Raw genomic sequence first — 18509 nt, 5'->3', positions numbered from 1 at the left:
TTTTCCCATTCCCACAGGTCTCAATGATACTATGGCACTGGCTATTCAAATTGACCGGCGGTTGCGGGAGCGCAAAACCGCAAATTCCCTCATGGTGTTGTCTGAACAGACACCTAATTCGGTGCAATGTGATAGAAAAACCGCAAATTCCCTCATGGTGTTGTCTGAACAGACACCTGATTTAATGCAATGTGATAGAATCCTGACTAGAAATGAGCGGAAAATTCATAGACGCCGGAATGGCTTGTGCTACTACTGTGGTGATTCTACACATGTTATCTCAGCATGCTCTAAACGTATAGCTAAGGTTGTTAGTCCTGTCACCGTTGGTAATTTGCAACCTAAATTTATTCTGTCTGTAACTTTGATTTGCTCACTGTCATCTTATCCTGTCATGGCGTTTGTAGATTCAGGTGCTGCCCTGAGTCTTATGGATCTCTCATTTGCTAAGCACTGTGGTTTTACTCTTGAACCATTAGAAAATCCTATTCCTCTTAGGGGTATTGATGCTACGCCATTAGCAGAAAATAAACCGCAGTATTGGACACAGGTTATCATGTGCATGACTCCTGAACACCGCGAGGTGATACGTTTCCTGGTTTTACATAAAATGCATGATTTGGTTGTTTTAGGGCTGCCATGGTTACAGACCCATAATCCAGTCCTGGACTGGAAGGCTATGTCAGTCTCAAGTTGGGGCTGTCGTGGTATTCATGGGGATTCCCTGCCTGTGTCTATTGCTTCTTCTACGCCTTCGGAAGTTCCGGAGTATTTGTCTGATTATCAGGATGTCTTCAGTGAGTCTGAGTCCAGTGCACTGCCTCCTCATAGGGACTGTGACTGTGCTATAGATTTGATCCCAGGCAGTAAGTTTCCTAAGGGAAGACTGTTTAATCTGTCGGTACCTGAACATACCGCTATGCGTTCATATATCAGGGAGTCTCTGGAGAAAGGACATATTCGTCCGTCTTCTTCCCCCCTTGGTGCGGGTTTCTTTTTTGTGGCAAAAAAGGACGGATCTTTGAGACCTTGTATTGATTATCGGCTTTTAAATAAGATCACTGTCAAATTTCAGTATCCTTTACCGCTGTTGTCTGACTTGTTTGCCCGGATTAAAGGTGCCAAGTGGTTCACCAAGATAGACCTTCGTGGTGCGTACAACCTTGTGCGCATTAAGCAAGGTGATGAATGGAAAACCGCATTCAATACGCCCGAAGGTCATTTTGAGTACTTGGTGATGCCTTTTGGGCTCTCCAATGCGCCTTCAGTTTTTCAGTCCTTTATGCATGACATTTTCCGGAAGTATCTGGATAAATTTTTGATTGTTTATCTGGATGATATTTTGGTTTTTTCTGATGATTGGGATTCGCATGTGGAGCAGGTCAGGTTGGTCTTTAAAATTTTGCGTGAAAATTCTTTGTTTGTCAAGGGCTCAAAGTGTCTCTTTGGTGTACAGAAGGTTCCCTTTTTGGGGTTCATTTTTTCCCCTTCTGCTGTGGAGATGGACCCAGTCAAGGTCCGAGCTATTCTTGATTGGACTCAGCCCTCGTCGGTTAAGAGTCTTCAGAAGTTCTTGGGTTTCGCTAACTTCTACCGTCGTTTTATCGCTAATTTTTCTAGCATTGTGAAACCGTTGACGGATATGACCAAGAAGGGCTCCGATGTAGCTAACTGGGCTCCTGCTGCCGTGGAGGCTTTCCAGGAGTTGAAGCGCCGGTTTACTTCGGCGCCTGTTTTGTGCCAGCCCGATGTCTCACTTCCCTTTCAGGTTGAGGTGGATGCTTCAGAGATTGGAGCAGGGGCCGTTTTGTCGCAGAGAGGCCCTGGTTGCTCTGTTATGAAACCTTGTGCCTTTTTCTCCAGGAAGTTTTCGCCTGCCGAGCGAAATTATGATGTGGGCAATCGGGAGTTGTTGGCCATGAAATGGGCATTTGAGGAGTGGCGTCATTGGCTCGAGGGTGCTAAGCATCGTGTGGTGGTCTTGACTGATCACAAAAATCTGATGTATCTCGAGTCTGCTAAACGCCTTAATCCGAGACAGGCCCGCTGGTCATTGTTTTTCTCCCGCTTTGATTTTGTTGTCTCGTATTTACCAGGTTCAAAGAATGTGAAGGCCGATGCTCTTTCTAGGAGCTTTGTGCCTGATGCTCCTGGAGTCGCTGATCCTGTTGGTATTCTTAAAGATGGAGTTATCTTGTCAGCTATTTCTCCGGATCTGCGACGTGTGTTGCAGAGATTTCAGGCTGATAGGCCTGAGTCTTGTCCACCTGACAGACTGTTTGTCCCGGATAAATGGACCAGCAGAGTCATTTCCGAGGTTCATTCCTCGGTGTTGGCAGGTCACCCGGGAATTTTTGGCACCAGAGATCTGGTGGCCAGGTCCTTTTGGTGGCCTTCCTTGTCAAGGGATGTGCGGTCATTTGTGCAGTCCTGTGGGACTTGTGCTCGAGCTAAGCCTTGCTGTTCTCGTGCCAGCGGTTTGCTCTTGCCCTTGCCTGTCCCGAAGAGACCTTGGACACATATCTCCATGGATTTCATTTCTGATCTTCCGCTATCTCAGGGCATGTCCGTTATCTGGGTGATATGTGATCGCTTCTCCAAGATGGTCCATTTGGTTCCTTTGCCTAAGCTGCCTTCCTCTTCCGATCTGGTTCCTGTGTTTTTCCAGAACGTGGTTCGTTTGCACGGCATCCCTGAGAATATTGTGTCAGACAGAGGATCCCAGTTCGTTTCTAGGTTCTGGCGATCCTTTTGTAGTAGGATGGGCATTGATTTGTCGTTTTCGTCTGCTTTCCATCCTCAGACTAATGGACAGACGGAGCGAACCAATCAGACTTTGGAGGCTTATTTGAGGTGTTTAGTCTCTGCTGATCAGGACGATTGGGTGACATTCTTGCCGTTGGCTGAGTTTGCCCTTAATAATCGGGCTAGTTCCGCCACCTTGGTTTCGCCTTTTTTCTGCAACTCTGGTTTCCATCCTCGCTTTTCTTCGGGTCATGTGGAGCCTTCTGACTGTCCTGGGGTGGATTCTGTGGTAGATAGGTTGCAGCGGATCTGGAATCATGTGGTGGACAACTTGAAGTTGTCACAGGAGAGGGCTCAGTGCTTTGCCAACCGCCGCCGCGGTGTGGGTCCCCGACTACGCGTTGGGGATTTGGTATGGCTTTCTTCCCGCTTTGTTCCTATGAAGGTCTCCTCTCCCAAATTTAAACCTCGTTTTATTGGGCCTTACAAGATATTGGAAATCCTTAATCCTGTATCTTTTCGTCTGGATCTTCCTGTGTCGTTTGCTATTCACAATGTATTTCATAGGTCCTTGTTGCGGCGGTACATTGTGCCTGTAGTTCCTTCTGCTGAGCCTCCTGCTCCGGTGTTGGTTGAGGGCGAGTTGGAGTACGTGGTGGAGAAGATCTTGGATTCTCGCCTCTCCAGGCGGAGGCTTCAGTACCTGGTCAAGTGGAAGGGCTATGGTCAGGAGGATAATTCCTGGGTGGTCGCCTCTGATGTTCATGCGGCCGATTTAGTTCGTGCCTTTCATGCCGCTCATCCTGATCGCCCTGGTGGTCGTGGTGAGGGTTCGGTGACCCCTCACTAAGGGGGGGGGTACTGTTGTGAATTTGCTTTTTGCTCCCTCTAGTGGTTACTAGTTTTTTGACTCTGGTTTTTCTGTCATTCCTTTTATCCGCACCTGGGTCGTTAGTTAGGGGTGTTGCTATATAAGCTCCCTAGACCTTCAGTTCAATGCCTGGCAACGTAGTTATCAGAGCTAGTCTGCTGTGCTCTTGTCTACTGATCCTGGTTCCAGTTATATCAGCTAAGTCTGCCTTTTGCTTTTTGCTATTTGTTTTGGTTTTGTATTTTTGTCCAGCTTGTTCCAAATCTATATCCTGACCTTTGCTGGAAGCTCTAGGGGGCTGGTGTTCTCCCCCCGGACCGTTAGACGGTTCGGGGGTTCTTGAATTTCCAGTGTGGATTTTGATAGGGTTTTTGTTGACCATATAAGTTACCTTTCTTTATTCTGCTATCAGTAAGCGGGCCTCTCTGTGCTAAACCTGGTTCATTTCTGTGTTTGTCATTTCCTCTTACCTCACCGTTATTATTTGTGGGGGGCTTCTATCCAGCTTTGGGGTCCCCTTCTCTGGAGGCAAGAAAGGTCTTTTGTTTTCCTCTACTAGGGGTAGCTAGATTCTCCGGCTGGAGCGTGTCATCTAGAATCAACGTAGGAATGATCCCCGGCTACTTCTAGTGTTGGCGTTAGGAGTAGATATATGGTCAACCCAGTTACCACTGCCCTATGAGCTGGATTTTTGTATTCTGCAGACTTCCACGTACCTCTGAGATCCTCGCCATTGGGGTCATAACAGGGCGCACTGCGCATGCGCCCGCCATTTTCTTTCCATAGGAAGAAGCCGGCGTGCAGGAGGGGACGCAGGAGGACCCAGGGACACCGGTAAGTATCATAGGGTCCCCGAATCCCCCAATTTCTCTGTCCTCTGATGTGCGATCACATCAGAGGACAGAGAAATACACATCGCTTTTTTTTGTGGTCGCCGGTAAACAGTTAATTACCGGCGATCGCAAAACAGGGGTCGGTAAAAACCGACCCCGATCATGTTCTTTGGGGTCTCGGCTACCCCCAGCAGCCAAGACCCCAAAGATCTCCCGGGTGCCGCCGGCGGGCGCACTGCGCATGCGCCCGCTATTTTTTTGCAGGGAGAAGATGGCGGCGCCCATCGGGAGCCACGAGGAGCACCGGGGGAGACAGGTGAGTATCGGGGGGGGGCGATCGGGGACCCCATTTCTCTGTCCTCTGATGTGCGATCACATCGGAGGACAGAGAAATTAAATGGGAAATCGCGGGTTTTTTTGCGACCGCCGGTAAACGGTTAATTACCGGCGATCGCAACTCGGGGGTCGGTAAAAAAACCCCGAATCATGTTCTCTGGGGTCTCGGCTACCCCCGGTAACCGAGACCCCAGAGAAAATCCGACTCTGGGGGGCACTATTCACTTTTTCCACAGCGCCGTTAATTAAGATCGCGATTCTGCCCGCGCCTATTACGGGCACATGTCAGCTGTTCAAAACAGCTGACATGTCCCGGCTTTGATGCGGACTCACCGCCGGAGCCCTGCATCAAAGAGGGGGATCTGACCTCGGACGTACTATCCCGTCCAAGGTCAGAAAGGGGTTAAAGAAGTTGTCCACTACAATAATTTTTTTTTTTTTCATAAATCTTGCTATTATGTGCCACTGAAAACATCCACTGTGTTTATTTTAGCAATATTACCTTTTATCATGCTGTAGCAGCACATCTTCAGTGCTGGATTCAGCTCTCATGGGGTTAATCGACAACTTCCTTTCTCCTCAGTTATTGTGCTCTAATACTACAAGTTCCATGATGCATTGCACTCGCCTGTAACTCTGCACCTGGCACACCCACTCCAAAACACACCCCAACCCCTCCCTCCTCTCCCTCCTCTATCTTCAAAAGGATTTGTGATGTCATTTCTGTCCAACCTCCTCTTTTACATTTGTCCAACCCACACTCCATTACACACAGATATATAGATAGATAGATAGATAGATAGATAGATAGATAGATAGAGGATGGATAGATAGATAGATACAGAGATATATCTATATATCTATGTCTATTTCCATAGATGTGTCCATATCTATGTTTCTAAACCCCTTCACTCCTGGAGCTTTTTTCGTTTATCGCTCCCCTTCTTTCCAGAGCCATAATTTTTCCGTTAATATGGCCATGTGGGTGCTTATCTTTTGCGGGACAAGTTCTACTTTTGAACGACACCATTGGTTTTACCATGTCGTGTAACAGAAAATGTGAAAAAAATTCAAAGTGCGATGAAATTGCAAAAAAAAGTGCAATCCCACACTTGTTTTTTTGCTTCGCTTTTTTGCTAGGTTCACTAAATGCTAAGGCTGTGTGCACACGTTGCGGATTTGATTGCAGATCCGCAGGGTTTTTTGCTGCACAGAATTGCATCAAATCCGCAGTGTAGTGCACAACCAATGTAAGTCTATGGGAGCCGCAGACTTGTTGTGCACATGCTGCGGAAAAAGCCGCACCGAAACACAACTTTTTTTTTTCCGCAGCATGTCACTTCTTTTGTGCCGAATTGCAGCGTTTCTGCACCCTTAGGCCGGGATCACACACAGCGAGATACGGCCGAGTCTAGCAGATTAAAATCAAGCTCTGGCACCGGCACTCCAGAGCCGAGCATGCGGCCTCATAGCAATACATGGAGCTGCACGCTCCGCTCCGGAGTGCCGGTGCCAGAGCTTGTATTTAACCTGCAAGACTCGGCCGTATATCGCTGTAGTGTGACTCCTGCCTTAGACTTTCATTGAGTCAGGCACATCCGCCGCAAAACCGCAGATGTAAAAAAGATCTGCAGTTTTGCTGCAGATGTGGGTCCGAGAAACGCTGCAGTTCGGGAGGAGGGAAGTGTGTGGGCGGTGACTGTGTGCATGTATGTGTGTGCGGGCGGGGTCTGCGGGCTGTTTGGGTGTGTGTGGGACTGTTCGGGTGTGTGCGTGACTGTTCGGGTGCGTGCGGGGCTGTGCGGGGGTCTTTTGGGGTGTGTGTGCAGGCATCATCCGATGGGACTACAAATACGCAGCATCCAATCTGCAGCTAATTCAGATGTAAGGCTACTTTCACACTTCCGTTGGTACGGGGCCGTCGCAAACCGTGGGCCCGACGTACCGACGTACGTTGTGCTAAATTTAGCACAACGTGGGCAGCGGATGCTGTTTTACAACGCATCCGCTGCCCATTGTAATGAGCGGGGAGGAGGGGGCGGAGTTCCGGCCACGCATGCGCGGTCGGAAATGGCAGACACGTCGCACAAAAAAAGTTACATTGAACGTTTTTTTGTGCATCGCGTCCGCCAAAACACGATGGATCCGTCGCACGACGGATGCGACGTGTGCCCATTCGTCGCGATCCATCACTAATACAAGTCTATGGGCAAAAAACGCATCCTGCAAGCACATTTGCAGGATCCGTTTTTGCCCATAACGACGGATTGCGACGGAGGGCAAAAGACGGAAGTGTGAAAGTAGCCTAATCCGGACAGTGGACACGCACTCTACACTATCCATACATCTATCATGAGATATATCTATCCAGATATATCTATAGATAGATATATGAATAGATAAATGTATGCATCTATAGATCTATTCATATGTAGATCTGTCTATCCATTTCATCTATCATCTATCTGTCTATCTGTGTGTAATTGAGTGTGGGTTGGATGTTATGATCCTGGTGGTAAGGAACACATGAACTGACCTGATAAGTAAACCCAAAAATAAGGACAAGCTCGGAATGTGGGAACTTTACTGACCGCAATTCTGATCCTATCAAACCACACTATAGGCAGCCGTGGAGCGTTCCTAACTCGGCCTAGACGCCTCGTTCACAGCCTGAGAAACTAGCTACCCCTAGAGAGAAACAAAGCCTCACTTGCCTCAGAGAAATTTTCCCCAAAGTGTAAGCAGCCCCCCACAAATAATAACGGTGAGTTTAAGGGGAAAACACAAACATAGAAATGAAAATAGGTTTTAGCAAATGAGGCCCGCAAATAACTAAATAGTCAGAAGATAGCAAGGAATCTGTGCGGTCAGTATAAAATACTACTAAAGTATCCACGCAGAGAATACAAAAAGACCCCCACACCGACTCACGATGTGAGGGGCGCAACTCCGCACCCCAGAGCTTCCAGCTAGCAATCAAATAGCATATAAGCAAGCTGGACTGAACTCATAACATACTGAGAAACATTTTCAAATAGAAATGAGCAAAAATGGACTAGCATGAACTTAGCTTCTCCACGAGGAGACAGGTCACAAGGGAAGTCCCAGAGAGATCGGAACCAGTACTGAATACAACGAGAGCAGGCAACAAGTAAAGGTCCAGATGGAGTTAAATAGGCAGCAGGCCTAGCAGGAAACGAGGCAGCTGGAGTCCAGCTACAGACCAGCCGTAACACTAAAAGCCACCAGAGGGAGCCCATGAACAGAACTCACAAAGTACCACTCATGACCACAGGAGGGAGCCCGAGAACGGAATTCACAACAGTTGAACAAGTGTAAAAGAGGATGTTGGACAATAATGACATCACAAATCTTTGTTTTTTTTTGTTCAATTATATATCTTTATTTAGCTTTCAAAAACATATACAAAAACCACGCAAAAAACACACAAAATTAAAAAAAAAAATACACAAAAAAATGCACCAAAAACGCATCAAAACTGCATCAAAAACACATCAAAACTGAACCGAAAACTGCATCAAAACTGCAACAAAACTGCATCAAAACCGCACCAAAAAGCATCAAAACTGCACCAAAAACTACATCAAAACTGCATGAAAACCGCACTAAAAACTGCATCAAAACTGCACCAAAAATGCATCAAAAACACATCAAAACCGCATCAAAACTGCACGAAAAACTGCATCAAAACCGCACCAAAAACTGCATCAAAACTGCACCAAAAACTGCATCATCACTGCATGAAACCCGCACTAAAAACTGCATCAAAACTGCACCAAAAATGCATCAAAACTGCACCAAAAACTGCAGCTAAACCGCAGAAAAAACTGCATCCAAAACGCATGAAAACCGCACCAAAAACTGCATCAAATCCGCACCAAGAACTGCATCAAAAACTGCATCAAAACCACACCAAAAACTGCATCAAAACTGCATCAAAACTTCACCAAAAACTGAATAAAAAAGCATAAAAAACCTGAATCAAAACCACTAAAAAAACACACTGAAAACCGCACCAAGAACTGCATCAAAACCACACAAAAAAGGCATCAAAACCATGAAAAAAAGTGAAAAAAATGCATAAAAAACGCAGCTGCGTTTTCTGCAAGGAGATGCAGATTTTGAGCAGAAAATTTTGCACCCAAATCTGCAACGTGTGCACACAGCATAAAACTGACCTGCCATTATGATTCTCCAGGTCATTACGAGTTCATAGACACCAAATACATCTAGGTTATTTTTTATCTAAGTGGTGAAAAAAAATTCCAAAGTTTGCTAAAAAGAAATAAAATAATTGCGCCATTTTCCGATACACGTAGCGTCTATATTTTGAGATATCGTCGAGCAGACGTTTTTATTGATACCACTTTTGTGCAGATACGTTCTTTTGATCGCCCGTTATTGCATTTTAATGCAACGTCGTGGCGACCAAAAAAACATAATTTTGGCTTTTGATTTTTTTTCTCGCTACACCGTTTAGCGATCATGTAAAATTTTTTTGTTGTATTGAAAACAGCTGACATGTTGCGGCTTTGAAGTGGGCTCACCGCCGAAGCCCACCTCAAAGGGGGGATACTGCCAGCTGACGTACTATTCCGTCAGCTGGCAGAAAGGTGTTAATGAACAATGTTTCAGGTAAAAATAACTAAAAAAAAAATGGTGTGGGCTCCCGCGCAATTTTCTGCGCCAGAGGGGGAAAGCCGATGGCCGGGGGCCAATATTTGTAGCCTGGGAAGAGGATAATACCCATGGCCCCTCCGAGGCTATGAATATCAGGCATCAAAAAGACACCTATCCATTATTAATCCTATAGTAGTGAAAGAGTTAAAAAAAAAAAAAAAAGACACAGCCAGAAAAAAGTATTTTAATATTCTTCATTTAACCATACTTACCATACTTCAGCGCCTGCAAAACAAGTAAAATAATAAACCGTATACTCACTTTCCACCGTAGTCCAATTAATAACGAGTGTCCCACGACGATCTCCCCTATAGAACAGTGACATCGGGTGATGTCACCGCTCTATAGGACCTTCAGTTGCACACTGACAGGAGACAATGGCTCCTGCAGTGCAGCACTGAGAGGTTACTAGAGTTCAAAGTCTCACTTTATGGCAATTGCTGTGTGGGAAAATTTCTCACACAGCAATGCCAAAAGTGAGACTAGGGACTATTTTCTCACAGGGGCGTAGGAATACATTGTGAGGAATACAATGTGGAAGGATACCTTCCATCATTGTATTCCTGGAGCCCCTGGAGAGCGGTCGCATCAGCTGATGCTCCTGCTCTCCACGGGAGATCGTTGTGGGACGCTCGTTTTAATTGGATTTCTGCAGATCAGGGAGTATAGTGTTTGTTTATTATTTTAATATTTTTTACAGATGACACTGGCTTCGGGGAACAAAGTGACAAGTCATGGTGAGTATGTACTCTATGCTATATGTACTGTATGTCTATATGTATGTTGTATGTATGCACTGCATGTATGTACTGTATGTGACATGTTATATGTCGCCTGTTGCATGTCGTCGCATGTTGCATGGTGCATGTCATCGCATGTCACATGCCGCAAGTCGCATGTCATCGCATGTCGCCGCATGTCACATGTTGTCGCTGCATGTCGCCGCATGTCGCATGCAGTCGTATGTTGCATGTCGCATGGTGCATGTCGCATGTCATCACATGTTGCATGTCACATGGTGCATGTTGTATGTCATCGCATGTTGCATGTCGTCGCATGTTGCATGTCGTCGCATGTCGTAACATGTTGCATGTCATCGCATGTTGCATGTCGTCGCATGTTGCATGTTGCATGGTGCATGTCGTCACATGTTGCATGTCACATGTTGCATGCTGCATGTCGCATGTCATCGCATGTCGCATGCTGCATGTCATCACATGTCGCATGCTGCATGTCATCGCATGTCGCATGTTGTCGCATGTTGCATGGTGTATGTCGCATGACGTCGCATGTCGCATGCTGTATGTCATCGCATGTTGCATGTAGTATGCTGCATGGTGCATGTTGTTGCATGGTGCATGTCGCATGTCATCGCATGTCACAAGCCACAAGTCGCATGTCAATGCATGTCGCATGTCATCGCATGTCAATGCATGTTGTCGCATTTTGCATGTTGCATGTCGCTGCATTCACATGTTGCATGTTGTCGTATGTTGCATGTTGCATGTCGCATGTTATCGCATGTTGCATGTCGTCGCATGTTGTCGCATGTCGTCACATGCTGCATATCGCATGTCGTCACATGTCATTGCATGTTGCCACATGGTGCATGTCGCATGCAGTCGCATGGTGCATGTTGTCGCATGTTGCATGTGATCACATGTTGCATGTCGTCGCATGCTGCATGTCGTCGCATGTCATCGCATGTTGCATGTCGTATGTTGCATGTCGCATGGTGCATGTCACATGTTGTCACATGTCGCATGTTGTATGTCTGTATATGTGTGTATGTGTTTTTTTTTTTACATTCAACACATTAGCCGGATGATGGGACTACTACTGTCCCATCATTGGCTAATGTGTCACTCACTGTCACTGTAGCAGGCAGAGCCCGATGGGACTTGTAGTCAGAGACACACACACCAATGACCACCCACCCCACACATACACACACATCCCGGCACCGGCACGCAGACACCCAGCGCCGGCACATAGATCACCGGCGCCCGCACATCCCGGCGCCGGCACGCAGACACCCGGCACCCGCACATCCTGGCACCGGCACGCAGACACCCGGTGCCGGCACACAGACCCCCGGCGCCCGCATATCCCTGTCTAGCCCCGCCCGCCCCCAGCACAGCCCCGCCCACCCCCAGGCCCGCCCACAGCCCCACCCACAGCCCAGTCACTCTTGAGTGACCGCTGTCTGTGGCGGCTGGGTCACGCCTCCTCATGACGTGACGTCAATTTCTAGAGTCTGGAAATTGACGTGACGTCGGCCGAAATAAGCGGCTGCAGCCTGGGGGTCATGTGATCCGGACTCAGCTACCAGCATAGCGCCGCTCACAGGCGAAAACGGCAACGCAAGGTATTTACACAATTCATCAGGGGCCCCGGGGGGATACATTGGGGGGTTAATTGAAAGTAGTGGACAACCCCTTTAAGTCAAGCAAATAGAATCATGTAGCATGCCTATATAGATACAGCAGATAGTAATGAAAAAAACACCAAAACTGCCAAAAAGGACTCCCCCCGACTAAGGCACACCGCCGAAATGCACGTAGCGGAAGTGGCACCATCACCTGGGCTTAGGTAAGTTGTTTCTACATGTACCTTTAGGGGTTTTCTTAAACCTTTTTGGCAGTTTCTGTGTGCCACCTAAATCTTTTTGACTCCTTTTCAAGCACCATTGGCCACTTTTTAATCATTATATCAGTACTTTACTTTTCTTTAGTGCTCTGAAATTCATGCGTATGTCTTTTTTTTTTGGACCAAGGACACCCAACCCTCTATCAGCTTAGTATCTCCAAGCAGCTGGCTCAGAGTCACCATATTAATTCTGAGGACAGAGAAGACCCCTGACCCACATAGCACAGGATGGACCAGAACTGACACATTATATCAGTATCATTATATCAGTACTTGTTGTTCTTGTTATTAATAAAGTTTTCTACTTCGTTCATCTTATGTTTTTTGTTTATATGCTTCTATCTTTTTACGTAGAAATATCTATATACAGTACAGTCCTATACTTTGGATGCGGTTTCTTTCTTATTTTCATCTCATGAAACTATCTTATACCATCTTGCGTCCCATTTTTTAAGGATACTAATCTGTTTTCTCCAAAATATACATTAAGCAAGATGATAATACACTTTACAGCATAGCAGTACCATCATATAGACTTGGTAATACACTTACTCGCGTAGCAATACCAACAGGAGTTAACCAATAATCCAATACTGATAATCTGTGGGCAGTGGGACAAGGGGAAGAAGCAAGGGTATAAACGTAATATATCCAACCCCCTACACTAGTACAGCTGCAGATCTGCAACTTGACTTTGGATGGAGGCATATTTGGGCTGAATCAGACACCGAGGCCCTTATAGAAATGCTACCTCTGAATCCTCCATAGCTAAGTAGTGTATACTCTTGTTTAGGTTTTGTTAGATATGCAATTTCTTCAATATTAATTATTGGAGGCAACTGTCTCTGATGGCACGATGTTTGAAGACAGCTAACATAGTTATTGTGAAGTGCAGAAGAGGAAAATACAAAATGTTTATGGTACAACTGAAGTTAGGACTCTTGTGGGTGGTTTTAGATCTCCGGAGTGAAGAGAAGGGCAGTATGGATCAATGGGTTCCCTTGGGTCAGGTGAAGGCTGGTAAGGGCAAATGGTGTTGATCACTCTAGACATATTGCCAAATCATGAAAATGATTAATGCATCCATTAACTGCTGATATCTAATGTGTATGGATATATAAAATATGTTTTGTTAATCTATCTATATAATCGTGTAAGGGTCACTTCCGTCTGTTTGTCTATCTGTAACGGAAATCCCGCGTCGCTGATTGGTCGCCCAATCAGCGACGGGCACAGTTCGGCCGCAAATTCACCCCTTCCTACTCTCCGTCAGTGCCCTCTCCATACTTCCCTCCAGTCAGCGCTCACACAGGGCTAATGGCTGCATTACACTGCGTTATGCCGCAGTGTAACGCAGTCCATTAACGCTGCTATTAACCCTGTGTGACCAACTTTTTACTATTGATGCTGCCTATGCAGCATCAATAGTAAAAAGGTCTAATGTTAAAAATAATAAAAAAATAAAAAATCATTATATACTCACCTTTCGGCGCCTTTCCCGCTCCTTGCGACGCTCGGGGCCATGCATTGCGGTCTCTCGAGGCTGGGCAATATACTACGTGGCTGTGCTATATACTACGTGGGCTGTGTTATATACTACGTGGGCTGTTATATACTATGTGGGCTGTGCTATATACTACGTGGGCTGTGTTATACACTGCATGGGCTGTGCTATCTACTACGTGGGCTGTGTTATACACTGCGTGGGCTGTGTTATATATTGCGTGGGCTGTGTTATACACTGCGTGGGCTATGCTATATACTGCGTGGGCTGTGCTATATACTACGTGGGCTGTGCTATATACTACGTGGGCTGTGCTATATACTACGTGGCTGTGCTATATACTATGTGGCTGTGCTATATACTACGTGGCTGTGTTATATGCTACGTGGGCTGTGTTATATGCTACGTGGCTGTGCTATAAGCTACGTGGGCGAGACTCTTTCGCCCGGTGCCCTCAAAAACCTGGAGCAGGCCCTGGCTTTACTGATTGGTCACACCCGGCCGGCTGCCAACAATCAGCGACAGGCGCAGTCCGGCCGTGAATTGGCACGGAATTTGAACCAATCTTCGCTAATTGGTCGTGCCCGGCCGGCCGAATCTTGTGCATAAATTGCATTATTCTGAAAACTTCATAAATAAACTACATACATATTCTAGAATACTCGATGCGTTAGAATCGGGCCACCATCTAGTGTTATATAATTGGTGATATGATTGAGATTTCATAAATTTGCTGCAGACTTTTCAACCAAAACCATGGAATACGTATGTGCTTTTTTGAAGTTTAAAATTAAATATGTTTGGAGGAGAACTAAAACCCTGCAGTCATACAGTTGGGTCACTGCTACCTCCGATATGTGTCCTCCTATAAATCTTCTCTAAGCAGATCACTGTTAATAGTGATCAAATTACCAGCAGGCATCAAAGGGGTTGTACAGTCATAAGACATTGATAACTTATCCATAGGATAGGTCACCAATATCTGACACCAGTCACCTCTACTCATAAACTGTTTCAAGCTCCGGCAGTGGCCAGATGTAAACACTTTGTCACAGCAAAAAGCAGCTCCGTTTAATGGTAGCGGCCACAGCAAGGTATTGCAGAACAGGTCCTACTCAAAAGAATTGTTGTACAGTATCGGACTTTGGCTGCTACACATTAAATGAAGCTTCCTTTGCGAATAAACAAAAAACTCAGGATGGTGCTTCAAAGATCTAGTGATTTCAACATTTGTGATACAGAGAAACATACTTTAAACATCAGATATTGGCAACAGGTATAGTGGATTGGGGGTCGACTGTACTGTGTTCCTCAAGGGCAGGCCTTAGGCTCTGCAGCTATCTCCTTTGGACTTGAGTGCACATGCTTCAGTCTTCCAAGCTATATAATGCATCTCCACCCCAGTTGGCATCCATTCTCAAGCAATCTGACAAATCTTTACTAGAGCAGTGGAGTAGTACTCCCCTTATTTGCTTCTCTTCTTGCCCCATCCACTTTCCTCTAGGGCAGCTCCCTCTTTAGAAAGTTTTCCTCTTAGACAGGTATACAGGTGACTTGTGAACCTCATTTTTTTAGACTAAACTGCTTTCCCTGCCATCTTTCTTTATTCAAAGTACACTTCTTCTCAACAGCTACAAGTCCTCTTCTGAGCAAATTATCTACAACTCTGAACTCTAACTGTGGCTGGGGCCTATATTTAACTTTTACTTTTCCTACCACCAACTAAAATATTCTAAATAAATTAGTTTAATGTGACAAAAGGTAACTGTTTTTTCAAGCAACTTTTCAGAATAACAATATTTCTGCCCACTAAACCATTTTTGCCCGTTCTATCTTTGATTTGCAATCCAGTGTGAACTGGAGGGAGGAGACTAGATGTAGTGATTTATCCTATATACTGCAGACACACAGGGGGATTCCTGCTCTTCATTCATTTTTAGCACTGAGAGACAAGCAGCAGCATGGATAACATTATACAGCTGAGCAGAGCTGCGATGTAAATCAACATTGGTGTGAGGTAAATGACTTGTTAGATAGCTCACCATGATGGTTGTCTGCCTCTTACTGTCTACTCTCCCTGCTCATCTGCTCTAAGGGGCTGTGTGACATGACAGCACAGTGAGAGAGGAAGAAATGACTAATAAGTGAAGATCACCCTCTTGCATCCTTCATGTGACCTTCCTAAAGGTTGCTTGCTGGAAAAAGGTGCTGGCGACTGAGAAGGAAAGATAGGTGCCCCCTTGAAGTTGCTGGTGATATCAGCCATGACACGGAGCAGTTCGTCTATGAAAAGGTGCTATACAAACTGCTCAGTGATGACCCTATAACCAACCTAAAAGTGAACTTTTTCCCCCAATTTTTAGTTGCTGCTTAATCTAATCTACAAAACTCTTCTTGTTGTGCTGAACATATTAATGAATAATTTGCTTTTCCAATTCTACAATTAGAAAATATTTTTCACAAGGCTTACATGTTCTTGAGACTAATTGAAAGAAAACAATTCGGAGTACAAGGCTGTCACCGGAGAAATATGTTGTTTTACTTGGTAGAGTAGCAGGTAGGAAAATAAAAGAAAGTTATATGTAATCTCCATATTTGTTATTTCTTCCACTGTAACCTCAGGACATAACTGTTGAAGGAACAAGCTACACCCTAGAGACAGATGGATGAAATTAATTACTAGAGGATAACATGCTGAATTACTCTACAGACCAGCTATGGCAATAGTCCAATTACAGGGTAGCTATGTACAAGGGTGTTATAGCATGTGTATAGATATCGTGCACCTTAGAAATGTCGCACCTTTTATCCCCTTTTCATATAAAACTCGCCTGCCGAATGGAATTGGATTTAAAACAAAGACATCAAGATGTAATTGAAGTGTAGATTTTTCATTTTAATTTAAAGGTGTTTTACAAAATTATCGCATTAAATGTCAAATATTTACAGACACTTTTTACGTTGCTGTTGAAATTTTACCAGTGTGAAAGTAATTCGATAGATGACCATAATCATTAGTGATGAGCGAGTGTACTCGTTGCTTGGGTTTTCCCGAGCATGCTCAGGTGATCTCCAAGTATTTGTAACTGCTCGGAGATTTAGTTTTCATCACGGCAACTGAATGATTTACAGCTACTAGCCAGCCTGAGTACATGTGGGGGTTGCCTGGTTGCTAGGGAATCCCCACATGTAATCAAGCTGTCTAGTAGCCGCAAATCATTCAGCTGTGGCAAGGAAAACTAAATCTCCGAGCAGTCACAAATACTCGGAGACCACCCGAGCAACGAGTACACTCTCTCATCACTAATAATTATACATAATTGTACTACTGTCAATGTAATCTGTCCAAGGTGGAGAAGAGTTATGGCTCACATGATGAGGTGGATTCTCTGAGCCATAAGTGTGGATGTGCAGCATGGTCAGATGTATTTTTTGCAGAGTTGGATACGATGGACTTCACATAGAGCAACGCTGATCAACAGGGCTGTGTATGCTGGATGGGAAGTGGATCAATGTGAAATAGCAGAACTGGATTTGTTGAAGAGCACGTGAAACATCATAGAACAGCGCTCATGGATTTGCTAATCTGCACCTTGCAACAGCAGAACTGGGTATGCGGACAGGCACATTGGAGCAACAGATAAAAGTATGCGGATCGGCATTTTGAAATAACATTGTGGAGTATGCAGACAGACACCTTGGAATAGGAGCGCTGAGTATAGAGGATGGCTCCTTAGCTGAGGAATGACAGCGCTGAGTATTGCACCTTGAAACAGCAGTGCCAAAAAATGAAGACAGGCTTATTGCAAAAGCAGAACTGAGTAGTCAGACAAGCACCTTGGAACAGCTGAGCTGGGTATGCAGACAGGCACATTGGAAGTGCACATCCAACTATGCAGACAGGTATTTTGAAATAGCATTGTTGAGTATGCAGACAGAAACCATTGTAATCGCAGAATCAAGTGGCTGTAGCAGACCTGGGTTTGTCTGAAGTCTACATGTGGCTATGCTGCAGAATAGCAGAGCTGGATATGATTGGAAACTCACTATGACAGAATAGAAGAGCTGGGAAAGTCGGAGGGCATGGCTTGCAAAAGTCCAGAAATGTAATAGCGGAGTGGATGACCATTATATTAGAGATGTGTATTTAGTTACCAGTGAACAGGAGCAAATAGAGGAAGAGGATGGAGCCAGGACAGATAAGTAACAAGGAGACCAATCTATGTGCATGAGAATACTGCAGCTCGAAAGGGAGAAGAGTATATGTCTTATTCCCACCAACAGGGTGAAGATTGCGTGCTCTAATGGTGAGGATTTACTAGAGCAGAGGATTGACTGACTGACTGTGAGGATTGTAATACCAGAGGAGTCTGAGTGCTGATCTTTGATTGTGAAGAGAAATGCCGCACCAAAGAACACTGGAGGAGACCTTTAGGGACTAATACGCTATAACAGACTGAGTAGGACACAAGAGTGCCCAAATTGCCAGACAAGTCCTAATGAATTACTGCCAAGAAAGATGACAAAGAGAAGGGAACATTGTGGGAAACACAGAGACTATTGCCGATTATGGAAGTGCTGCTAAAGAGAGTGCACAGCAGACTGCTGCGATGTAGACTGTTACAGAGTATAGAACGAGTCACTGAGAAGTAATCATCAGGCCCTGGGCACAGAATCTCATGTACAAGTAAAGTGTTACAAGCATCAGTAAGATGATGTACAAGCCCACTGTTGTTTGTACCAACAATCTTCTTCTATTCAAGATCGCCTGTTGCCTCATGTAAGACTGATGAAACCATCACGCTCGTTGCCTTCTGTGAGACTGTTAAGCTGCCATGCACAAGATAGCATTCAGCCAAATAGAAGATGT

The sequence above is a fragment of the Ranitomeya variabilis genome, chromosome 6, assembly GCF_051348905.1.
Source record: "Ranitomeya variabilis isolate aRanVar5 chromosome 6, aRanVar5.hap1, whole genome shotgun sequence".
Classification (NCBI taxonomy): Eukaryota; Metazoa; Chordata; class Amphibia; order Anura; family Dendrobatidae; genus Ranitomeya; species Ranitomeya variabilis.
The sequence above is the reverse complement of the archived record's forward strand: the minus strand, read 5'-3'. Positions refer to the sequence as shown.